Consider the following 27,554-nt stretch of genomic DNA (forward strand, 5'->3'; position numbering starts at 1 on the left):
GGGTGACTCCGAAGTTAAATGAATGACTTTGATTTTGGCTCAGGTCATGATCTGAGAGTCACAAAATCCAACCCCACCTAGGACTCCATGTTGGGCTCTGCATCAAACTCCACGCTGGGCATGAGGCCTGCTTAAGATTCTCTCTCCCTCTCCTGATGCCACCACTCCCAAGTCCTGTCTCAAAAATACATACATACATACATACATACATACATACATACATACTGGTTATTATTTTTGAAAAAAATGAAGAGCAACTCCTATGCGAATCGGGAAGGCCCTAGACTGTATCATTTCCATATACCTGGTGCCTGAGTCACAGAGAGAAAAAACAACAGGCTGAGGCAACATTTCCTAACAGTCTCTTCAAAGTAGAGTAGAATTTGAGATTCTACTTTCTCATCCTTTACCAATAATGTCAATTACTGACCTAGACTTTAAATATAGAATGCAAAGAATTCTGCTTGTGCAGAACATAAAATGTTTCTTCCCTTATACACAGCTTAGTATATGTTTAAAGCTTTTTAATATGCTTACCATGAAACTTATCCCCCAAATGATGCCCTTTTTTGTTAGTAGAAAAATTTTTAATGATTTCTAAAAATGAAATAAAAGAAAACCAAAAAAAATTATCTTAAAGCTTTTAGCTCTAGGGGGATAAAATGCTAAGAGTAATAGTGGGTTCCCCGCTTGGTACATTCTATCATTGTGCTCTAACTGCTATTATTTACCTCTCTGATTTTTGTTACTGAAGAGAGTAAAAGCCCATTATACAAGAAAAACCATTTAAAGAATTTATTGGTATTGTGTGAAATGCTCTGCTCATCAAAACAAATGGAGAGCAGAGTTGTCTGTGATTGTTGGAATCCGGCACTCTTGGAATTGTGTCAAGAAGAATATAAACAGGCAGACTCCCTTCCACTAAAAGCCCATATGTGTTCCTGGCTCAAATGAGGTTCTGAGATTTTTAAACTTGCAGTAACTAATCAGAACCACAATATTCTGATCCCAGTTAAAAATAAAACATCTAACCACCCTTTTCTGCAATGATAATGCTATTTTTTTCTGAAAGCTTGGGAAAACACTTTAATACCAAAATTTAAATATTACCCATCTTCCCTCCAACTCTAGCTCCAAAGGGGAACAATTCTGTTTCTTTATTGTTTCCTAGTCACTGTCACTCTTTTACTTTTACTAACAATATTTTAAATAAGCTTCTCTTTATCAAATTTTAGTTGGAAAAAACTTTGAGTTTAAATTATGTTGGCATTCTGGATTGCTCTAGTCAGAGCACAGAAAAATATGGCCAAAACATACCTTTAAAGTCAGTGTGTTGGCTTAGACACTAACCAGCTTTCATACAAAGGTGCTTTATGAATCATGGATCAAATGAATAGCAAAATAAAAGCACACACCTCTGGAAGTATCCACCTAATGCATTTTAGGGGGACAAAAAATATCTCATTTCTGAAACGATAGAAGTAAAAATTTTAAAAGGTTTATATTTACCCAAATCTATACCTGCTTTTTTCCCTTCTTCTTTTAGGGGACATTACTTATTTACGTCGTGTTCTCCCTAGGATAGTCTGTGAAAGGAACATCATGTTTGCCCAACACACTTTTAAAAAATTATAAGCACATGAACATCCATTACCAAAAGTCCCCATAGTAGAAGTAGAACAACTTTGATAACAATATAAATCAAACAAAGGTAATGGGGAGTGCACAAACAGACACAAAGGTTAAAAACAATGATGAAGGTCATTCCCCAAAGCTGACAAGAATATTTCCAAGTGAGAATAGTTGGTGAAGTTTTCTTGAATTTATTGGAGTATTAAGCTCAGATACAGCTTTATTTGAAATTTCCTCTTGGGGTTTTTATTTTTTTTCCATTCCTTTTCCAAATTTTTTCATCACTGAAATTTTCTTAAAAATGAAATTGAAGCTAAAAGGAGTTTAGGAAAACACATTAAATCACAGAAGATATATTCTGACATCTGTGCATAAATTATTAGCAGAGGAGTAAATGGGAGGAAATTTTTTCCTACATAGTCCTGCTCAAGAGTAAGAGCTATCAGTTTTGCTTTTTATCCTGGAGGCATCTTTAAGCCATTGAAAAAGTAAGTTCCAAAGGAGGGAATTCAAATACATCTTATAAAAGCTTTGGGCAAGTGTCAATGGAAAATCGTCTCTGTGCCTGCCCCCCAAATTAATGAGGATTCTTTGCACAGACTACACGAAACTCATGGCATTGGCACAATGATATTCACTCAACTTGTCTCCATATGGTACCCTCAGGGAAGGCTTTTGTCTCAGGCCTCACCAACATCCCTAATGTATTAACCATCCAACTCATCATTTCTCTACCCCCAATCCACTGTAATTTTTTCCCTGGGAAATTTTTATTTTTTTAAAGTATATTTTTCCAGGCTCCTGTGCAACTAATTATAGTGGAGCCAACTTTGGCCTATAATACAGATGTGGGGCTGGAGCCATGCCATTGTGACCATGAAATCACCGTGTTATGAAAACCAGAGATAACTGAATAACAAAGTAAAAGACAGAGTCCAGGATATTGATATCATGGAACTGCCTTGACAGCTTTTTCTGGACTTCTTTTTAAATGAACACACATTTGGTTAAGGCACCTTTGGCTGGTTTCTGTTACATGTAACCAAACACAATTCCTAACTGATAGTTGTTGCTCATGTATGTCCTAGACGGTGAGGTAATTGAACCTGTCTCTGCTCTTTCCTATTTCTTATAGCCTTAATGTCTATGCATACCTCTTTCAGAGTCTTCCCTTTTGATTCTCAAGAGACTGTTTTCCTTTCAATTAAATTCAACTTTTGTAAAACAAGATCTTTGGCTTTTGAAAATATTGATTTTGATGTGGATTTTAAGAGTCTATTTTGGAAGTCAAAAACTGAACAGCCGATGATTCTTTCTCTTTGCTTTCCAATTGTAACTCTTAACTCTCTTCAAGGCAACAATGGAAATCTCTGGCTACTGAAGGAATGATCATACACTGAGAATTGTGGACAGGAAAATACAAATTTAAGATATTATATTAAGTAATATCAAAAGAGGAAACAGGCTTATGAACTTATTCTGAGCCCTTTTAAATGTCCAAGTTATTCTTCTTATTATGTCAGTAAGCTAAGTCTTCTTCTGATCCTGTAATTCAGATTTGTATGTTTGTCCTGGAGAGAAATAGGATGGTTAAACTTATTCCTGTCTCTCAATACACATGTACTCCTTTAGTGAATGAAAACTATCCTGTGGTGGACACCAAGCCAATTAAAAACCAAACCTAAAAGACTTCTGGAAAACAATATTAGGTTATCCCCTGTAAACCTTAGAAAGACTATGGAAAGTTTGTGGTCCAGACTTTTGACAAAAAAGAAAAATGTACAGAACATAGTGAAACATACATATTTCTCTCATTTCTCTAGAGAATTCAAGAGAGCTCATTTAATCCTTACAAAACTAGGTCTATGGACAGTGATTAATTCTACTGTGACTACAGTAATAGTCTTCTAGAGACAAAAGAATAAAAAGGAAGTAGATAGCAAGAGTATGTATCAATATCTCAGAGAAGAGGACAGACCTGCAACACCAAGCTCTTTAGGATGCCAGACCAAAGACACTGATACACAAATCATGAGAAGCATGAAGAATCACTAGAGAAGGTGTTAGACAAAAAACTAAGGAATCCTTCCAAATCCATGGCTTTCAGGAATAACAAAACCTCAACATCTGTCTCTTCAAATGAGAAAGAAAGATAACAACTCTTAATGTCTACATTTCTCTTGAGAAAGATTAATTTTCCAAGACATATTTGGTGGAGGTTAAGATAATAACGTATCAGATCATCTAATATCATAGATATGATACTTTGAGCCAGGGTTCAAACTTCTAGTGCCAAGCTTAAAGCCCTCTGATCCTGAGAAAGAAGTAAGCACAGAAATTTATGGGCAACAAAATATCAGCATTTAATTCCCAATTTAAGCGTCTATGAACTTGAGAGATTACAGTGGCATATCACCATACTGTTCATCTTTCAATCAAGCGCATTACTTTGGACCATGTTCTTCTGTAGCCCTTTCTATAAAAAATTTTTAAAAAAATTGGTTTTCCTCTCAGGGGCAGAGACTGTGGCTTTACTTCCTCTGTATGCCAAATACAGTGTTAGGAACCTACTGGACTCTTACTAAATAATTTTTGTGGTCATTTCCAAGATGCTCCTTATCATGTTTGAATAGCAGAACTTCCTTGTTAAAAAAAGGCACAATTAATTTGAGAATAAAATGACATGGGTCATTCTTATTATGGAATCCCAGCCCTCCCCTTTTAAGTTGGCAAGGCATTTCCTACCACTAATTACTGTAATTCCTTTTTATAATAACTCTATTTATCTACAGTGGTTTATGTCCTCTATTTTCTAGGGAAAAAAAAAAAAGAAATGTACTTGTCAAACCCCCTTCAATATTCCAGGGCTCTGCCTTCTCCCCACACTCACTCTTAAAGATGAGACTTTGTTTAGAGCTCCATTACTCTTTCCCATCATTCTTGCCTCCTTTGCAACATTGGTGTACGGTGCTCTCTGATAATGGTAACTCAAATCGCCCTTTCCAGCCCCCTGCAAATAAACTATTTAAAGGAGAGAATTGAGATCTTACTTAAAAACTTGTGAAATATATTTGAAATATTATATTATTAATATAGTATTAATTTCATTATTGATATTATCTTATTAATAATAGAATTATTACTTGGGAGAAAGGAAAGGGAAAAAGGCTTGGACAAAAAGAGAAGTATTGATAAAATGTCATCTCTGTGAAAAACTCGGTCAACCCTACAGGGTGTTCTGAAGCTGGGATGATCCCGCAGAATTGTCCAGAGTTAGGGCAAGGGAGCCAAGTCTTTATTTAAACTCATCAACCAGTCATTGAATACAGGTTTCCCTGAAAGAGGGCATGACCCTCGGCTACATGCATTTTTTCAACTGATACAATCCCCAAAAGAGCTAAGCACTGAGAGTTGTCTGTCAGCATCATACAGTTAGAGGAATAATTCTTCATGCTTGAAGAGGAATCTAGGTAGCAAATCACAACTTCTCTATGAACATCTAAGCTTTAGACAGGGAATTTCATCATATATATATATTTTTTTTTTCTTTCTCAGTGTAAGTTTCTTCTGATATTAGGTAACTATCATTCTCTTCCTATAAATCAAACCTATCCTCAAAGTCCAGCACCAATCCTACAAATGCCTCACTAAATACAGCACTAACATATACTTCAGTTGCTTCCTAAGTGTATAATAATTGTTACAAAACACACTGACAAAAAGTATACAAATACTTTAAAGATTCTAAGACTCACAGTCACTTTATAGAGCTCTTATAATGAAACACACACTATAGAGATTTCTCATAGCACTTCTCCAAATTCTTGTCTAAATAATGGCTATTTTCATCAGCAAAAAAACCATGAAAGAGCATATGGTAGCCATTAACCACCAGAAAATGCAAGTGTTTTATATGGAAAATACTGGTCATTAATATCTTAGAAAGTTGTTAAGAGAATTGAAGGAAATTGAAGTATCTTAAAGAACATAATGTACACTATAATATGCTATCTTAATAGCATTGTCTAACACAATGCCAGAAAATAAATAAATACTAATTTCAGAACTTGGTTATCTAAAAATTCCTCAGTTTAGTCACTATTTACTGATTTTTCTAGGTCTAGTGACATTTATGGTAATATGCTATTTCCATAATTTTTATATTGAAGGAATATCTTAAAACACAGTTGAACCCATATTTCTCATTATGTTTTTAGGATAATGGGATCTTTATATATACTGGGTGTCACAATATGTTTATTACTATGATGAGTTTGTGACCTTTTCTATTAAACATCACTTAAACATGCTAGCAACCTCTAATATAGGATTATTCATTATTCAGTCTTGAAGATTTGGTAAAATAGAAAAGAAATATACTATATTAAATTTTTAGCTGGATAGTTGGTGCATAACATATTTTTATAAACTTTTTTAATAAATGTTTTTATTGAGGTATAACATATACACTACACAAATGCTAAATGCAATCACTACCAAGAGCAAAATCTAGAATATAAGTGGCAAGATTAAAATGATAAATAGACAAATACACAGTCACAGTTAATTCTGTCAATTTTTATATATGTTTTGAAGCTATTTTATTAAATGCATGCAGGTTTAGGATTATTTGGGCTTTGTGTTTATTTTTTATTTTTTTATTTTTTAAGATTTTATTTATTTATTCATGAGAGACACACAGAGAGAGAGAAAGAGAGAGGCAGAGACAGAGGCAGAGGGAGAAGCAGGCCCCATGCAGGGAGCCCAACGTGGGACTCGATCCCGGGTCCCCAGGGTCAGGCCGTGGGCTGAAGGCGGCGCTAAACCGCTGAGCCACCTGGGCTGCCCCAGGCTTTGTGTTTAATTGACCCTTTTTCATTATGAAATACCTTTTTATATCTTTCAATATTTCTTGCAGTAAAGTCTTCTTTGCCTGATATTATCATAACCACATTGAATTTCTTTGTGTTATTGTTTATTTGATATGTCTTCATACATCCCTTTCTTTTGTTTCAATGACAAAAATATTTCTCTAAAAGATCATATAAAAGTAGGGAAAAGAAATGAGGATGTCAACTAGCTTGCATCAAAACTGGGCTGAAGAAAGACAAAGTGCTGCCTAGAGAAACTGGTAGTTTTAACAGTTTGCAGATCTCAAGATGGTCACAGGCCAACAGAACCAGCAGCTGCATTCATGAGCACCACCAACGGACAGGAGGGACAGCAAAGCTATTGATCCCAATCATTCCTCCTTTTCAGGAAGGGAGAAGGTGGAGCTCACTCTTTAGACCTATTCTTGATGATCTTGTGCTTCTTCATGGCTTTCTCCCAATAGATGTCATTGAATTTCTCACTGACCACATTCCTGACAGCACTCTCATCCAGGCAGTGTGGGAGCAATTCTGGAGCCTCCAGGGTTTGAGCAAGTGAATGTAAAAGCTCTGAACATTACATCTTTCAAAGAGGTGTTGTGTTGTGGGCCTGTTGAATGTATATGTGGTTAGGACCCCCGCAGAAGCTTGAAGTGAGAAACCAGAATAATGAAGTGCCTATTCCACTTCTTACAAATGCTGCAGGTGCAGTCAAAGATGTGCAAGTCCACTGAGGCCCAAACTTCAAAGCTCCACAGCAGCAGCCTCCTGGGTTTTTTACCAGGCCCCGGTTTTGGAAGGTGTCCAGCAGCAGCTTTGTCATGTCCTGGAGGATGGCTCTTTGCTACATCTGGAACACCTGCCTGTGCTCCTACTGGTCGCCCAGGTCCAGTATGGCCATGGAGGCTATTGAGGTTGCTGGGGTTGGCTGCAGTTGTGACTTGGAAGGGGCAGCACCATGATCAATGCCAGCTCTGCCTACCTCTACCTAGGGCTGCCTCCTGGGCTCCTAGTGTCAACTTTACCACTGGGCTCCTACCCCCCGTCTGGCATGTGGGGTGCCGTGGGGCCAAGGTGGCAGCTGTGGGGGCCTTAGAGGACGCAGGCCACTTCTCTTATCCTTTTTTTTTAACCCGTATCCTTTTATTTTCAATTAATATCTATATTTACAATGGATCTCTTTATGGAGCATATACTTGGATTCTGTTTTTAATCCATTTGTCTTTCTAGTGCTTAATCCATGTATATTGAATAACTAAAGTAGTTGCATTTAACAGCATCTCAATAATTGTTTTTCTTTGCTCCATCTGGTCTTTGTTCACTTTTTCATCTTTCCCTGTCTCTTTTAGAATTAATCAAATTGTTTTACTTCCTTTTATTTCTTCTTTTAGATTGTCTACATTTTTATTACTTTTTAGAAGTTTCCCCAGAGATTACAATATTCATCTTTGCCTCTGTACAATCATCCTAACATTAGTACTTTTATCACTTCCAAACAATGCAATAATCTGACAACAATTTAACTCCATTTACATGCTTCTTGACATTTATGCCATTATAGTCATATGTTATACATTTCCATATATTATAAGCCACATAGCTATGATTATTGTTGTTTTAAATACCAATATCTTCTCATATTTACTCTTGTATTTACACTTTCCATTGCTCTTTATTTCCTCCTGCAATTTTATGTATCCATCTGGAATCACTTTCCTTTAGCGTGAAGAATTTCCTTTAACATATTGTATAATTTGCTTCTACTGGTGACAGATAACTCTCAAATTTTGTCTGAGAACTTTATTTTATCTTTATTTTTTAATAACTTAAAAAAATTTTTTTGAATGATTTTAGATTTATATAAAAGTTGTAAGGGTAGAACTGCTTCCTTACAGCCTTCACCCAGATTCCTCCTAATGTTAACCATGAGACATAACCATGGCACACTACAAAACTAAAACACTAATACTACTAAACAAACAAATAAATAGAACATTCATTGCTTAAACTACAGATTTTATTCATATTTCACCATATTTTCCACTAATGTTCTTTTTCCATCCTAGGATACAATCTGAGCTAATGTATAGCATCTAGCATCTTATATTTCAAGAATATTTTTATTGCACATAAAATTCTGTATTGGCCATTATTTTCCTTTCAGCTCTTTAAAGATGTCATTCTAGTGCTCACGTTGGCAGCACATATACTAAAATAAGATGTCATTCTACTATTTTCTAGATTCCAGTTTCTACCAAAAAGTTATTATCCTTATTGCTGCTAGTTTACAGATAATGTGTGTTTATTTTGCCTCTGACTGATTTTAAGCTTTTTATTATACATTGGCTTTCAGCTGTTTAATATCATGTGCCTAGATACAGATTTCTTTGTACTTATCTTGATTAGTTCAGAGTTCACTGAATCTCTTGTACCTGTGTGTTTTTGCTTTTTATTTTTAAAGACTTACTCATCAGAGAGTGAGTGCGCAAGAAATCATGTGCACTTGCACAAGTGAGAGGAGGGGCCAAGGGAACCCTCAGGCAGACTCCCCACTGAGCGCAGAGCCCAATGCAGGCTAATCTCACCTTCCATGAAATCATGACCTGAGCCGAAACCAAGAGTTTGATATTCAACTTACTGTGCCCCCCAGGTGCCCCTCTTGTATCTGTATTGATATCTTCTTTCAGTTTTGGAAAGTTCACAGATATTATCTCTACAAATATTGATTCTGCCCAATTTTCTCTCAAATCTCCTTCTGGAACTCCAACCATATGTATATATTCAAACTTTCCTTGCATCTTGTGTCCCCTATACTTTGATTTATTCTTTTCATTATTTTTGCTCTTTGGTTGAGTTTCTATTGGTGTGTCTTCAAGTCCAAGAACACTGCCTTCCACTACATCCAGTTTGGTGTTAGGCCACCAAACTATTCTTATTTTCAGATATTGTATTTTTACTACTAAATGTTTATCTTACTCTCTTTTATAACTTCTAGTACTAAGTTAAAATTCTTATTCTTGAGGAAAGCATAGTGGGGCAGAATAGGGGAGGATACAGGGGGACTGCAATGACCTTGAGGGGATGTGGAAAGGTGATGAAAATGTTTTAAAACTAAATTGTAGTGATAGTTGTATAACTATAAAATCACTAAAAAAAATCATTTAATTGTACATTTACAATAACATATCAATAAAGATGTCAAAAAGTGAAAAACTCCATCTTTTTATTCATTTTTCCTCATCTTGTCTTCCATTTCTTAACATATTTAAAATAATTCTTTTAGGGGCTCAGTTGTTTAAGTCCCTGACTCTGGCTCAGGTCATGATCTTAGGGTCCTGGGATTAAGCCCCCACACTGTGCTCCCTGCTCAGTGGAGAGTCTGCTTCTCCCTCTGCCTCTCCCCGTGCTCATGCTCTCTCTCTCTCTCTCAGTCTCTCTCTCAAATAAAATATTTTTTAAAAAATAATTATTTTGTTTTTTTTAAAGATTTAATTTATTTATTCATGAGAGACACGGAAAGAGAGGCAGAGATACAGGCAGAGGGAGAGGCAGGCTCCCTAAAGGGAGCCTTATGCGGGACTCGATCCCAAGACCCCAGAATCATGCCCCAAGCCAAAGGCAGAGGCTCAACCATTGAGCCACCTAGGCATCCCAAAAATAATTCTTTTAAAGTCTTTGTTAGCTATATCCAATTCCTGGTTTAGCTAGGGGAGTCTGCGTTTATTGCCTATTTTTGCTCTTGCTTACTGGTCATACTATCCTATCTTGTCATATTATCATAATTTTTATTGTATGCTTTGGATTATGTAAAAAAATACTTGTAGCACTTATTGATGATGTTTATTTTCCCAAAAGGAAGGCTATTCTTTTCCTCTCTTTGGCAGATAAGTTAAAAAGTTAGCTACCTACATTCAGTCAGAGATTTCACTGAGTCACGTCTAGGTTTCGGTTTTAGTAAAATGCAGTCCCCCGTTAGTTCAAAAATGTTTCTTGGGCGTGGATGTTCTGGACTTTTCCTGTAGACTCTGGCAGGTCTTTGCCTATTTAGCCCTGAAAAACTATGGGAGATTCTGTTTTGTCCTTTACAGATTTTAAGCTTAGCTCGATAGTTTCCTCCTCCACACTATTGCAAATATATATTAAATACAGTGATATGTTAAATATTTTGATGTGAAGACTGGCCATGTCTAGCTTCCTTACTCTAGCTAGACTGTGGTGTACACATGAGGAAACTGCAATAAATATCATCTGTTTTAGAAGTCTTGACCCAGTCACTAAACTATGTTACATGGAAAAAAAAGGAAGTATACTTTTGAGTCTGATCTGAATTCAACCAATCATATTATCTTTTGCAATTGCCAAAAGAGCCAAATTTGAAAAAAAAAAATCAGAAGAAACAAACTCTGGGGCGCCTGTGTGGTGCATTCAATTTAGCATCCAGCTCTTGATTTTAGCTCAGACCGTGATCTCACGGTAGTGAGACTGAGCCCCTTGTGGGGGTCCACGCTTAGCTCGAAGTCTGCTTGGAATTCTCTTTCCTTTTCCCTCTGCCACTTCCATTTGTTCTCTCTCTCTCTCTCTCTCTCTCTCTGGAATAAATAAATCTTAAAAAGAAAGAAGAACAACACAACAACCAACACTACCACCACCACCACCACCACCATCACCACCACCATCACCACCAAACTCAAAAAACAGTGGAATGGTAATTACCGGGGGCTGGGGATGGTAAAATAGGAGAGATATTATTTAAGGGTATATACTACTATCTAATACACAGTACAGTGATTATAGACAACAAAACTATAGCATAAACATTAAACTCACTAAGAGACTAGGTCTTAAATGTTCCTACCACTAGAAGAAATCATAATTAAGTGGCACAACAGAGATGTTTAGCTAATACTACAATGGTAATCTTACTGTAATATAAATGTATCAAATCAATATGTTGTACACTTTAAACTAAGTGTAATATTATATGTCAATTATATCTCAATTTTAAAAGAAGTTCCAGTTCTTCCCTCAGCAAGATTACCCTCTGTTTAGACTAAGGCCCATCTTCCTGTACCAAATAAGCAAAATGCTCCCATAGAAGAAAATGATTTGGTAATTGTGAACCCATCTAAAAAATGGCTCTTTCCCCTCTGGAATTTCAGTTCATCTATTCTCCTTACTGATATAACAATCTAATATTTTTTAAAACATAATTCTGTAATTTATCTTCTTTTTAAAATTTGTTACAGTGAAATTGTTGCCTTCCATGATCTATTACATCACACTTGCAAGCATACTGTCAATCTTATTACACTTAAACAAACATACATTTAATTATTTGAGGTCTATGTTAAGAAACAGAATTGCAAATGATCTCAAAAACATGTCTTTTGCTTATAATGTTGAAAAAGGTTTGGAAATAGTAATGATACTCTAGATAATATACAACCATTGTCATTACCCACATAACCATGTCTAAAGTGGCAAAGATGTGGCCACTTTCCAAAACATACCAGTTAGAAAGCAATAGACTCATTTATCATAGCACCAGTTGTATACATCTGGGATGAATATATATCCTAATTTTCCCTGGACAGTCCCAGTTTATATTTATAATCACTTAGTAACCAAGCAGTGTCCTTTTTACTCACAAAGATGTCACAGGTAAAATGATAAATTACATGGTTCCACCTTAATTCATATATGGATATGAGGCATAGAGAAAGACAAGATTCTAATTTTCACTGTGCCTCCCACCTCCCATATTCATATATATCATTAGATCTTACTGTCAACATACTAGGATGTTGATAATTTCTGAACCATGGCCCTATTATAGTATCATTTGCCAAAATCAGGGCAAAAATAAATGACTTGTATTCTAGGTATTTCTTGATACTTTATACTTGTAGCTTCAGAACTTTTTTCTGTTATGCTCATATGACTATAGTTTTAAGAAAACCACTACCAAAAGTTCACTATTAACACCACCTTACATCCCAATAGGTAAAATGTAGTTCAATTCTATTAAAATATGTTTATATATGAGTATAAACTGTTTATAGTTTTAAGACATTTAGATACATACTTTTTTTCCGTTTAGCATAATATAATAGATACTTCAAAAACAGAGCCAGAAAACAACTTTAGAATTTTCATCATTTTTATAGCTAGTATATAAAACAGGTTGCATTCAATTCTCCATGGAGTAAAGTTTGAAAATGAGGCTGAATTATTTGCAGATGACAAATTTTAGACCCTAAAACATGCTTGGTACACTGAAGAAAATCCTGTTGGTTAAATCACTTGAGCCATCAAGTTTTTCTTAAAGTGTCTCGATATGCTTTTGACTGATACCATCTGTTATCTACTGAAAAAATTACTTTCCTTTGGAAGGTATTCATCAAATTATAGGTGACATATTTGTTTGAGAATATACTAGACCATCTGGTTCTATAAAAACGTGTTTCTAAAAAATACTGCCATCCTATCTCAGCTACACCATCCGTATTTTTCAGAAGCTCTTTTTGTTACACTCCCAAAACAGAAACACATGATATTTTTGGCTCCTGGCTAAAGAAACCAGGGAAAACATTTACAAAGAGATTTTTCTAAGCACCATGATATTTTACAGCTATTCATTAAAAGAATAAGTAGGTGACCAGCAGAATGGAGTGTGGAGAAGAAAGGAAGAAGGCATGGTGGGTTCAATATTTCATATCCTGAATAGAAAGCCACTAAAACAAAAACCTGACATAATCTTCCCTCCATATATGAGCTTTATAGAACACCAGGTGTATTATTCTATTTATAATAAAAAAAACTAAATTTTCTGTTTATAGATATACTCCCATTCCTATTAGCTTCCTGCAGTTGCTACTTGGCAATGTAAAAAGTTATTTTCTTTTCCTAAGGGTGCTTTTTTGTTTCTTAAAGCAATAGGTGATAAACCTAGGAATATAATCTCACTTCTGATTTTCTATCTGATTTTAGTAGACTTGCTAAAGGCCAAATTTTCTCTAACTATAAAATGGGCCAGTTTCTCATCAGAACAAAGTTTATCTAAATCAGATCCAAATTTCTTTTTAACACAATGAACTAGAGCAATTGCCCTCAAACATTCATACTGTATATCTCACTGGTCTTCACAAGGAATGGTAAACCACTGTGAAATAAAAAAGCAGCTCAGTACTCCTATTAAGGATATTCATATATTTTACCACATTTAAATGGTACAGTACTCATTTATTCATTTAAAAATATGTATTGAGCCCTTTTCATGTGGTCAGCACTACTAAGCACTGAGGACCTACTAATGAACAGGAATAGTCATAGCCCCTGCCCATCAAAAGTTTAAAGTCTAGGAAGTGAAAGAGGCATTGCTTAATCAACAAAACAAATGTAAATTTGCCTGTGTAAGAAGAGTTTTGGAGGCATGAAGTACGTTATGAGTGTATAATAGGGAGCTAAAAATTAGAAGGGTCACGGTAGGCCTCTGTAAGGAAGTAATACATGATACAAGATATGAAATGTGAGTAGAAGTTAATTCAGTGAAGAAGAAAAGAAAGCTTTGCAAAAGAAAAAACAGTCTCACCCTTGGCTTGGGCAGAACCTTCAATGTAATATAACTCATAGTTTCTGTCTGGAATATATACATTCCAACTGTCAGCTGACCTTTAATTGGATATTCATTTCCCTTTCTGTCTAACCCATCCATGATTATTAAACCATCCTTTTTTTTTTTTCTATAAATGCCACTACGGGATAAACCTCTGATTTGATGCTAGAGATCTTTTCAGTTGTAGTAAAGCTGTAATAAAATGAGCGCATAACTATCATCAAAAGCATGTATAACAGTTTCAGAGAACCCATCAAGATTAGCTTTTCTCAAAAGGACCTACCAGAGTTAAAGGGATTAAGGAACACTCCAAGCTCACTGGTGAGATCCTTTCTGTTGCCCCAGCCTTCCAGTACCTGAGCTTCTACGGAAAGTTGTTGCTGATGCATGAAAAATTGGGCTCATTTTCAGTGTTCACACATCAAAATCCCAAGGCTACTATATTCATTTTCTATTGCTATGATAATAAGCTACCACAAATTAGCATCTGAAAACAACACCTATCTATTATCTCATGATTCTTTAAGTCAGAAGTCCAGGTACTGCATGGCTTAGTTGGTATCTCTGCTTAGAGTCCCACAGACTGAAATCAAGATATCAGCTGAGCTGCATTCCATTCTGGAGGCTCTGGGGATGAATCTTCTAAACTCATTCAGGTTGTTGAACAAATTCAGTTTGTGTGGTTATAAGACTGAGAGGACCTTTTCTTTGCTAGCTGTCTAGTAGCCTCCCTGGGCTCTTTAAATCTGCCTCCTTCCCTTGTCATGTGTGCCCCCTCCATCTTCAAACCAGCAACAATCATCCCCTCCTTCTCACACTTCAAAGCCTTCTGACTTTCCTTTCAGCCCCATCTCTTCCATTTCCAGCCAGAGGAAGTTTCTAGTTTTACAGGCTCATAGATCCTATCACCCAGATAATCCAGGATAGTGTCTCTTTTAACATCTGTAAACTTAATTACACCTGCAAGGCCCTTTTGCCATAACATAGCATATACATAGATAATGGGGATTAGAGCATTGGCCTCTTTGGAGGTCTATGATTCACACATTTCAAAAGATAATTGCTTTTGAGACTCTTGCCATCCAAGGAAAGAGCTTAGGAAAGGTAATGTCGGTCTGTAACTTTGGTCCTATCGGTGACTTCCTCCAGATCGAGAGCATGTGATTTGGCATGTGGGGGAATATTAGATTCCTCCAGACAAGAGAACTAGATATGGTGCCTTATGGTTTTGATCAAAGCTCTACATTGAGGATTTCTAGGGATGTGTGAGGAATTCGTGATCATATATTCTTTTTTCCTGCAGGGTTTGTTTTTAGACACATTTGTGTCTTTTGACTAGAATATTATATTTTACTCAGGATCCTCTACATGTTTGCCTATGTATCTAGGAAGCTGCTTCTAGGCGCTTGTGTTTATGGTCAGTGAAATTCTCTGAAAACCTTTTAATATGCAGCTGCCCATTGGCTGAAAGCAGCAGTTCTAAAACTTTTGGTCTTAGTATTCCTTTTATACTCTTAAAAAGAACTGAGGGTTCCAAACAGCACCTTTATAGGAGTTTTATCCATTGATTTTCAATATACTATAAATAAAAACTAAGAAAAATTGTAAATATTTATTTTATAAACTAATAAAACAATTTCATATTAGCATAAATAGCATATTTTATGAAAAAGAACTAAAATTTTCCAGAACAAAAATATATTTTATAAGAAGACTAGCATTGTTTTACTTTCATGCAAAACTCTTTCTTGTCAAATCTAATGGAAGATAAGCCATATTCTCACACCTACTTCTATGTTCAGCCTATTGCAATACGTTGTTTTGGTTTAAGTAATAAAGAAAATCTGGACTTACACAGATAAATAGTTGCAAAGGGGAGAATTCTTTAATAAACTTTTAGATAATTGTGAATATTCTTCTTTGACACTAAAATTCTACAATTGGTAGTTTTTAAAAGGTTAGTTGTTATATGGAACTTGATATGATATGAATGAAATTCTTATACATCACTACATTAAAATCAATTTTTCTACTTTGCTTAAATGGATCTTTCTGACATATATATGATTTTGCAATATCATGCATTTGTCATTTGGACAATGTGGATTCTCAACTTATGCAGACCTTCCAAATACTAACAAATTTCATTATAAAAATAAAAACAAAATATCATTTTAATCAATATCATCACCAATGTCAAAAAAATTATTAAGCCACGAGGTTCCTAGTGGCAGGTACAAGTTTTCCAAAATTCAAAAATTTTACTCAAAATTTTATTATTGGCAATAAATACTATCAGATGTTTCTCTTTTTTTAAAAGATTTTACTTTTAAGTAATCCCTATACCAAACATGGGGCTTGAACTCATAATCCTTAGATCAAGAGTCTCATGCTCTACTGACTGAGCCAGCCAGGCAACCCTCAGATGTTTTTCTTGAAGTGACACACAAGCTTCATTCATTTTCAGAGAAGTGTCTGCCAACTACCAAAGTCTGATTAACCTGAGTTTTTCTTTCAAGTAAAAATAGTATTCCATGAAAAATGCCACCAGTTGCAGGGCTCATCATTTGTGTGATCATGGGGCTAATTCAAAACAAATAGGCCTTTAAGCCAAGGGGACTCAAAAGGACTTTTTTAAAAATTTTATTTATTTATTCATGAGAGACACACAGAGAGAGACAGAGAGAGAGAGGCAGAGACACAGGCAGAGGGAGAAGCAGGCTCCATGCAGGGAGCCTGATGTGGGACTTGATCCTGGGTCTCCAGGATCACACCCCGGGCTGAAGTTGGCACTAAACCGCTGAGCCACCGGGGCTGCCCTCAAGACTTCTTTTTATCTATTTATGTATTATAAGTGAAAAGCTCTAAGATAGTTAAGAACATGTAAATTTTTAGAGATTATTTGAATTCACAATGGTACGTTAACTATTGCTAAGTAACAAATAATTACAATATTTAAAACATTTTTTAAAGGTTTATTAGTCTAACAATACTGTGGTTTGGCCAAATGTTTCTGCTGGTTTTGCCTGAGCTCTTCGTGCAGTCAATTCAGTTGGAGGATCACCTGTGCTAGAATATCCATGGTGACCTTACTCACATGTCAGACAACTGGTCCTGGTTCTCACTGGGAGCTTTGATTTTCCTCTGGGTAGCCTTTCATCTTCAATAAGCTAAACTAGCTTCCTTACATGGTTACCTCAGGGCAAAACTCAAGGAGGTGAAAGTAGAAATTGCCAGATCCTATTAGTCAAAGTAAGTCACAGAACTTGATGGAAGGGCCTGTAAAGACTCTATGACCATTTTTAATCTATCACAATGACCACTGAAGGTCTCTTTTAACATGACTACAACAAACCACTTTAGAAAAGCTTGGAATCAAACAGTAATAAAATTTCTTGAAGTCAGTGTCTGCCCTAAAAAATGAAGGTAATGTATTCTCAGAAAGACAACACAAGTCTCAAGTGTGAAGTCCTCTTAAACACTGATTGTTTCATAAGACCGTGCTTAAAGAAGGATAGCGACATGCCAAAGAGCACAAGGGTTCCAACTGGCAAAATAAGGAACAATTTCAATTAAAGTAAATAGTAATGTATTATGTCCTATTAAATAAGAGTCCATGAGTCCACTAATTTATATTAATAAATAGAGGGATGGGGTGCCTGAGTGGCTCAGTCAGCTAAGTGTTTGCCTTCAGCTCAGATCATGATCCCAGGGGCCTGGGATTGAGCCCAGCATCGGGCTGTTCCTTGGAAGCCTGCTTCTCCCTCTTCCTCTGCCTACCACTCCTCCCACCTGTGCTCGCTCTCTCTTTCTCTCTCCATCAAATAAAAATAATAATAATAATAATAAAATATAAATAAATAAAAAATAAATAAATATATTTATAAATAAATAAATAAATAAATAAATAAATAAATAAATAAAAAGAAGACGGTTCTACCTTACAGTAGTAAGCCAAGTAATAAATGAAGAAGAAATACTGGAATTAAACAAATCCCTATTTGACAACCACCTATTAATAATTCCTCCAGGGAAACATCATCAATAGATATTAAAACTAGTGGATGTAAGCTTGATGAGGAGTATTGACAAGGTCTTAAAGTAAATCACCATGAAGACATTTTAGTTTCAGGAAGGAGAAACCTGGTAAACATGACCTTAACCAAGTAATCAATGGTAATTTCAGTAGTAATGGGAAAAACAAATGTCATGTGCCCCCTGATAGTATGCACTGAGAAGCACATGATATCATTTCTGTGATATTCTTGTTAAAATGGTACAGTCCAAATTTAATCAAGATGAAACATCAGATAATGCTAATCTGAGGATGATTTTACCAAAATAAATGAACTATACTCCTCAAAAATATCAAGGAAATGAAAGAAAAGGAATGATTGAGGAACTGTTACAAACTCAAGGAAACTAAAAAGACGTGGCAACTAAATGCAACATGTGTTCCTGGATTGGATCCAGTACTCTCAAGTACACTCTAAAGGATATTAGTGAGACAATTAGTGAAATTTGAATGAGGTCTTTGGATTGGATAATAGTATTGTACTGGGGTTAAGTTCCTGATTTTGATAATCGTGCAATGGTTATAATAAGAAAAATGGGTCCCTTCTTTAAGGGAAAGGAGGGGAACTGAGTGGGGAAAAATTAGAGAAGACAAAGCATGAGAGACTCCTAATCTAACAAACAAATGGTTGCAGAAGGGGACGTGAGGGGTGGGGAATGGGATGACTGGGTGAAGGGCACTAAGGAGGGCATTTGATTGGATGTAAACTGGGTGTTACACTATATGTTGGCAAACTGAATTTAAATAAAATATATTTTTTAAAATGTGTCCCTTAAGAAATAAACACTGAAGTGTTTATGGTGCTATAAGGTGTTAAAGGTCTGCAATTTATTCTCAAGTGCTTCACAAATTATAATACTTAGGTATGTATTTACATAGAAAATAACAAAGCAAGTGTGATTAAAATGTTAACATTTGCACCATCTATATATGAGGGTAATTCACATGGAATTTTTTGTACAATCCTTAGAACTCTTCCTGAAATAATTTTTAAAATTCCTGAAATAATTTTAAAATGTAAAGATTAAATAAATAAAATCAATTTTAAAATTACTCTCCAATTAATAAACCAAAATATAATATTGTATACAAAACTCTGGAGAAACAGTACCAAATTACTAAGTCTGCTTCCGTTAGTTATTTTTACAACATTCTGGTATCACATATCCTAACATAAAGATAGGAACATTTTGGCTGCTACTGTTCTAGGCCAAATTCTGAAACTCAAAGCTTAGTGAAAAGAAAAAGTTCAATTGTTAAAGAGCCATTTTGGGTGAGATTCAAGGTACGTCAGAACATCAGAACATTGTTAAAAAAGAACCACCTTGCCAACATAACACCCTAGGAGACAGTAAGAAATCTGCAAGAAGTGTTAGTTTGAGAAATGTAGCAATTAGGGGATGCCCAAATTAATCTAAATCCATTTCAAAATCCCCATTAAATGCCAAGTCCTTTTAATTCACCTCTATATTTGTTAAAAAAAAAAAATAGATCATTGAAAAAATGAATACCTAAATAGAAACAATAACTTACACATTAATTGTGTTGCAGGAAAGGCTTCCATGATTGGTTCCAAAAATAATTATGAGCCCCCTAACAGAAAGAGACAAAAATTTCTGAGAAGGAAATAATTGAATTTCACTTAATGGTTAAGATCTTGGTGACTAAGATAAAAAAATAAAAGATAAACAATCATCAGGTCATCCTTAAGAAACGTTTTTGTATTGAGTTTTTATCATTTTCTAAAGAAATATTTTAAAATACTAGTATATAAATGTTTTAATTATTGATAAATATTTTATAAATAAATATTTTATAGGAGTGCCTCTCTCTGAGTCAGTGAGCCTGGGTGGCTTATCTGACTCTCGATCTCTGTTCAGGTCTTGATCTCAGGGTCTCGAGTTCAAGTTTGGCATTGGGCTACACAGTGTGTGTTGAGCCTACTTAATAAATAAGTAAATAAATAAATAAATATTTTATGTATAATTACATTAATACTCCTAATTATGGTAATACATGTACAAATGAAATACTATTACAGTCCAGGATAAAATGCAAACAACATGTTAGTTTATCCATGACTAATTTGTTCTCTGACAAGGAGCCTAATTTATTGGTAACAACTTGCATTTGTCATATAGATCAGATAAGTAATCACTAATTATACTGAGATTTTAAGATTGTAAAAATAAAAATATGGTTATAAAACCATGTTTAATTAAAATAATGAACACCTTAACCACTGTTGTTACAAACTTCAAGCAATGCTAAAAAATTACCTAACTCCACAATTACCTTATTTGTATTATCTGAGTAAAATTTTAGGGATAAGTGTTTAGTACCAAGTAGATTTACTGTTTTTTAATGTCAACTTAAATTGTAATTCTAAAACCCTTAATTAACTTTAAGACTTCAGACTTAATTAACTTTGAGACCTAAGGCTTAAAAATATTTAAGTAATTAAAAAAATATTTAAGTAATTAAAATAAATAGAAACTTCTTGCAACAAAGGATGCAGTATTTGGCAAGTAGGGACACTAGCAATAGTATAGTTACCATACAATAATTTTTACTTATGTAGTATTCTTTGTTATTTTTATCATTTTTTAAGAGGATAAAATTAGGGGTGCCTGGGTGGCTCAGTTAAGTGTCTGCCTCCAGCTCAGTCATGATCCCAGAGTCCTAGGATAAGCTGAGCATCAGACTCCCTGATAGGTAGGGGAGTCTGCCTCTCACTCTCACTCTGCCTCTGCTCATGTTCTCTCGCTCTCTCTCAAATAAATAAAATCTTAAAAATTAATTAATTGATTATTAATTAAAAGAGAATAAAATTAGGGGCATGAAAATACTGTCTTAAAATACACTTAAAAGAATAGCTGTATCTCAAAACTAATGATTGAAGCTTAAGTAATATCATATTATTGTGTAATACATGTATATGTATTCAAATAAAAACATTTGGAGGTGGTAAGATTAAATTTTAAAAGAAGCTATGTATAACAGAGAAATTGAGCACTGATGGTTCACAAAGAAAATTGGTCTTTCAGTGTACAGCCTGTCGTAAATAGAAGGCTGCACAAAAATATTTTTGTTTTCTTCATATTCTCTCCAGATGTCAGGATTTTTGCCTAACCACTGCATATGTGGACTGTATAAAAGGTTTATTAAATTGAGCTGCTTTGGCATATTTTATAACTGTAAATAACTATAAGCAAAGAAATAGGAAAATAAGGGATTTCTCGCTTCTATAAAGCTAACATTCTGGGTGCCTGGGTGGCTCAGTGGGTCAGGCATCTACCTTTGGCTTGGGTCAGGATCCCAGGGTCCTGGGATTGAGCTTTGCATCAGGCAGGGAGTCTGCTTCTCCCTCTCCCTCTGCCTGCCACTCCTCCTGCTTGTGCTTGCTCTCTATCAAATAAATAAATAAAATCTAAAAAATAAAAAGAATTAAAAATAAAAAGCTAACATTCCCTTAGTAGTTATAATGTATTGCCATTCTGGTTAATAACACAGCCAATATTGTGGCTATTTCTTGTTCTTTGGAACGGTGATTTTATCCACAACAATTTAATTGCTGATCCAGGATACGGCCCCAAATACAAAATAATAAAAGTGACCAGGTGTTTCTAATGTTCAAATCATCTCTGGTACTCTCTTGAAGGGACAGACCCTCTCTCCTTCTAAAACAGAATTGGCCTTGGAAAGGAGGAATACTAGCAATAGGATGTTAAGATAGATATGCTTCATATTTTCTTAGTTAAATGAAAAAGAGAAGATCAATGCAATTAATCTCATTCAGTGAAAGTATTAATAACATGAATATAATTTAGTAAGTATATAACCCCTGAGAATAAATGGAAATATATTTAAGTTCATGTACATGGGCTGACACAGTGATTCCTGACAAACTGACATCTAAGCAGTTTTTATATTTAATTTAAAAATTTAATTTTAAAATACCTGGATTATGACCCCTGCTTCTGGCCAAAATGGAGAAACAGGGACTGGATTTTCTCTCCCGCCTGAAAAAATAAAAGGCATACAAAACATATGAAGGATTTTTAAGACATTGGGTTATTAGGCAGTAAAATGCCTAATGATGACCCTTGAGAGACGGAAAATAAGTGAGGTAAACCCCACAATTGTCCCAACCAACTACTTTGATAGAATTTCCACACAACAGAGAACTAATAAATTGAATAAATTTAACAACTCAGAAAATCTTGAAAGTCTCAAACTACCAAAGTTCACTTAAAAAGAAATAGATAACCTGGATATCCCCATACATATTATTTTTTTAAGATTTTATTTATTTATGAGAGACACAGAGAGGGGCAGAGACACAGGCAGAGGGAGTGGCAGGCTCCATGCAGGGAGCCCGATGTGGGACTCCATTCCAGGACTCCAGGATCATGCCCTGGGCTGAAGGCAGACACTTTACCATTGAGCCACCCAAGCGACCCTTCCTATACAAATTTAAAAAATTAAATTTTAGTTAAAAAACCTTCTGGCAAAGAAAACTGCAAGCTCAGGTGACTTCACTGGTGAATTCTATGAAATATCTAAAAGAAAACATCAGTTTTTCCGAAAGTCTTCCACAAAATTGAAAAAGGAACACTTCCCAATTTCTTCTAAAACAAAGAACACTACCGTGATACTAAAACTAGGTAAAGATATTACATGTAAGGAAGTCCACAAACTGACCTTTATCTCTGAAACTAATAATACATTATATGTTAATTAAGTGAATTTAAATTTAAAAAATTTAAACCAGAAAAAATAAATTTTAAAAATGTAAGTAAAAAATAAATAATAAAAAATATAATATTTGACCAGGAAAAGAGACCACAAATCAGTATTTCTCAAGAACATAGATATATTCAAAACAGAATTTTAGTAAACTAAATCCAGTGATACATAAAATTAATAATAAGCCATGAATAAGCAATGTTTATTCCAGGAATGTGAGATTGGTTTACTATTTAAAAATTAATCAATGTAATTTACCATATTAAACAACTAGAAAAGAAAAAAGTATATGATATCTCAACGGATACAAGAAGGGAATTTGTCAAAATCTAATATCTCTTCCTGATAAAAACTTTCTTCACAAACTAAGACTATTCTTAGGAAACTTTTTCAACCTGATAGAAGGAATTTGTGAAAAACCTATAGGTAACATTATACTTAATGGTGAATGTTTTCCCCTTAGTATCAGGAACAAGACAGGGATGTCTGCTCTCATCCTTTCTATTCAACATTGTACCAGAAGTTTTAGTCAAAGCAATAAGGCAAGGACAAAAAATAAATCTATATTGGAAAGGAAAAGGAGAATTTAGTGAGGGGCGGGGCAAGAAGGCAGAGGAGTAGGGTCCCCGAGTCACCTGTCCCCACCAGCTTACCTAGATAACCTTCAAATCATCCTGAACACCTATGACTTTGGCCTGAGATTTCAAGAGAGAACAGCTGGAACGCTACAGAGAGAAGAGTTTGCACTTCTAGCAAGGTAGATAGATGGAAATAAATAAATAAATACATAAATACATACATAAATAAATAAATAAATAATCAATCCAGTGGGGGAGGGGCCCCGCGAGGAGCCGGCTAAGGGGGCGGCGGGAGCCTCCAGGACAGGAAGGCCCAGCCCCGGAGAAGCGGGAACTTGAACAATCCGCACCGGATTCTTCCTGGAGGGAAAGGCGCTCACGGGGAAACCAGGCAGGATCGCAGGAGGGGCAGTGGAGCCCAGGCTCCCGGGGTCACGAACAGAGGAGGGGCGCCCCGGGGAGAGCGCCCCGCACCCCGCGGGCCGAGCGGGTAAAGGGCTGGGGCAGCGGCGGGCCTGGGAGCAGCCGGTGGGTCAGGCGGGGGCTCCGGGGAGGGGGCTCCGGGGAGGGGGCTCTGGGGAAGGCGATTCCAGCAGCGCAGACCCCGGAGCCGGGGGACACAGCCCAGGATCCTGCGCTCCCCCCCGCCCGGGACAGGCAGAGGTGGGGAGGGCACAGGACAACCAGGATGCTCCTGCCAGGCCAGTGCGGACTGGGAGACTGTGGTGGTTACTGGGGGAGCTGACTCCAGGGCTGGGGAGCTGGCCGCTGCCACTGTTGTTGTCCCTCCTGGTGTCACCCTGTGCCTGGGACAGAGCAGGACCGCCAGGGAACAGAGGCCTCACAGGATAAACAGCTCCCACTGAGCCCTGCACCTGGCAGGGGTGGGATGAGGGGGCTCCCCCAGGTGCACACACCTGAGAATCAGCACAACAGCCCCTCCCCCAGAAGACCAGCTGATAGGACAAGGGAAGAGCAAGTTCCTGATGGAGCAGCGCTGGAAAGCTCCAGGGGAAGTCGAGGGATTTACAGCATATAAAACCAGAGGGAACCCCTCCTATTTTTTTCTTCCTTTTTCCAGTACAACTCGTTTTTATATGACTGTAAATTTCCAATTTTTTTCTCTTTTCCCACCTTAATTATAATATTTTACCACCTCTTCATTTTTAAGATTCTTCCTTTTTGACTTTCATATTTCTAAAATTACAGCTCCTAGATATATTTTCCACTTCTAGATTCCCTTCAACATACTCAACTTAATTTAGGGAGATATACAAGATATAGGTTGTTTTGTTTTGTTTTGTTTTGTTTTCTCTGCCTCATTTTGTTCTACAATGGTGGAAGTTAATACCTTCTAAAACATGACCAGTACGCACCCAGAACCAAGTGGTATACCATGCTGGTTCATTCTGTGAGATTCTTCATTCCCATTCTTCCCCCTTCTTTTATCTCATTTTTGTTTTGGTGGTCAATGTTGGGGCCTTCTACAAGTATTTCTGGTTTATATAAATTTGGGACTGAGTATCTTCTAAAATACAGAACTTAACATACTCAGAAACAAGAGGATCACCCTCTAGAACCACTCACGTAGACTATATTCTCCCTCCACTACAACTTCCTCACCACCACTATCTCCCAGTCCCTCCCTGCTTTTTTTTTTCTTCTTTGCCTATTTTTTTTTCTCTCTTCTTCTTTGGGAGTCTTGGCCTTTTATTTTTTACTACCTTGTTTTAAAATTTGTTTTTCACTTTAGTGGTCCTTTTGTTTTATATCATTCTGATCTTTGTTTTCAATTTCTGGTCTCTGACCTTGGCAGAATCATCTAGGGTGAAATTTATGTAGGTTGTGGTTGATATTCCTGACTGAGCCCACTCATACAGCCACTCTGCACTGAGCAAAATGACTAGAAAGAACTCACCACAAAAGAAAGAATCAGAAACCATACTCTCTGCCACAGAGTTACAGAATTTGGATTACAATTAGATGTCAGAAAGCCAATTCAGAAGCACAATTATAAAGCTACTGGTGGCTCTGGAAAAAAGCATAAAGGATTCAAGAGACTTCATAACTGCAGAATTTAGATCTAACCAGGCCAAAATTAAAAATCAATTAAATGAGATGCAATCCAAACTGGAGGTCCTAATGATGAGGGTTAATGAGATAGAAGAAAGAGTGAGTGACATAGAAGACAGGTTGATGGCAAAGAGGGAAACTGAGGAAAAACAATTAAAAGACCATGAGGAAAGGTTAAGGGAAATAAATGATAGCCCCAGAAGGAAAAATCTACGTATAATTGGGGTTCCAGAGAATGCCGACAGGGACAGAGGGCCAGAAAGCATATTTGAACAAATCATAGCTAAGAAATTCCCTAATTTGGGGACGGAAACAGGCATTCAGATCCAGGAGATAGATAGGTCCTTCCCCCCAAAATCAGTAAAAACGTTCAACACCTTGACATTTAATAGTGAAACTTGCAAATTCCAAATATAAAGAGAAAATCCTCAAAGCAGCAAGAGACCAGAGACCCCTAACTTATAAATGGGGAGAAATATTAGATTAACAGCAGACCTCTCCACAGAGACCTCACAGTCCAGAAAGGGCTGTCAAGATATATTCAGGGTCCTAAATGAGAAGAACCTGCAGCCAAGAATACTTTATCCAGCAAGCCTCTCATTCAGAATAGGAGAGATAAAGAGCTTCCAAGACAGACAGAAACTAAAAAATTTGTGACCACCAAACCAAGCCCTGCAAAAAATATTAAGGAGCACCCTGTAAAGGAAAGAGGAAGCCCAAAGAAATAATCCACAAAATCAGGGACTGAATAGGTATTACAATGGCACTAAATTCATATCTTTCAATAGTAACTTGGAACATGAGTGGGCTAGATGATCTCATCAAAAGATGCAAGGTTTTAGACTGGATAAAAAAGCAAGACCCATCTATTTGCTGTCTACAAGAGACTCATTTTAGACGTAAGGACACCTACAGCCTGAAAATGAAAGGCTGGAGAACCATTTACCATTCAGATGGATCTCAAAAGAAATATGATAATCCTCATATCAGATAAATTAAATTTTATCCCAAAGAATGTAGTAAAAGATGAAGAGGGACACTATATCATACTTAAAGGGTCTATTCAATAAGAGGACCTAATAATTATGAATATTTATGCCCCTAATGTGGGAGCTGCCAAGTATCTCAATCAATTAATAACCAAAGTAAAGAGATCCCTGGGTGGTGCAGTGGTTTAGATCCTGCCTTTGGCCCAGGGTGCGATCCTGGAGACCCGGGATCGAATCCCACGTCAGGCTCCTGGTGCATGGAGCCTGCTTCTCCCTCTGCCTGTGTCTCTGCATCTCTCTCTCTGTGTGTGTGTGTGTGACTATCATAAATAAAAAAATATAAAATAAAAAAAATAACCAAAGTAAAGACATACTTAAATAATACACTAATACTGGGAGACTTCAACACAGCACTTTCTGCAAATGACAGTCATTCTAAGCACAACATCTCCAAAGAAACAAGAGCTTTAAATGATACACTGGACCAGATAGATTTCACAGATATATACAGAACTTTGCATCGGAATGCCACTGAATACACATTCTTCTCAAGTGCACATGGAACTTTCTCCAGAATGGACCACAATAGACCCATTCTGGGTCACAAATCAGGTCTCAACTGATACCAAAAGATTGGGATTGTCCCCTGCATATTTTCAGACAATAATGCTTTGAAACTAGAACTCAATCACAAGAAGAAATTTGGAAGACACTCAAACACGTGGAGGTTAAAGAGCATCCTGCTTAAAGATGAATGGGTCAACCAGGAAATTAGAGAAGAATCAAAAAGATTCATGGAAACTAATGAGAATGAAGATACAACTGCTCAAAATCTTTGGGACACAGCAAAAGCAGTCCTGAGAGGGAAATACGTCGCAATACAAGTATCCCTCAAAAAAATGGAAAAAACTCAAATACACAAGCTAACCTCACACCTAAAGGAACTGGAGAAAGAACAGCAAATAAAACTTA

At 36.2% G+C, this 27,554-nt stretch overlaps 1 pseudogene; it reads right to left on the minus strand.

The window, feature by feature from the left end:
- Positions 1-6,909: 6,909 nt before the first annotated feature.
- The window catches only part of LOC140609365 (centromere protein V pseudogene), an 85,819-nt pseudogene continuing 65,174 nt past the window's right edge, over positions 6,910-27,554 (minus strand).

The sequence above is a fragment of the Canis lupus genome, chromosome 18, assembly GCF_048164855.1.
Source record: "Canis lupus baileyi chromosome 18, mCanLup2.hap1, whole genome shotgun sequence".
Classification (NCBI taxonomy): Eukaryota; Metazoa; Chordata; class Mammalia; order Carnivora; family Canidae; genus Canis; species Canis lupus.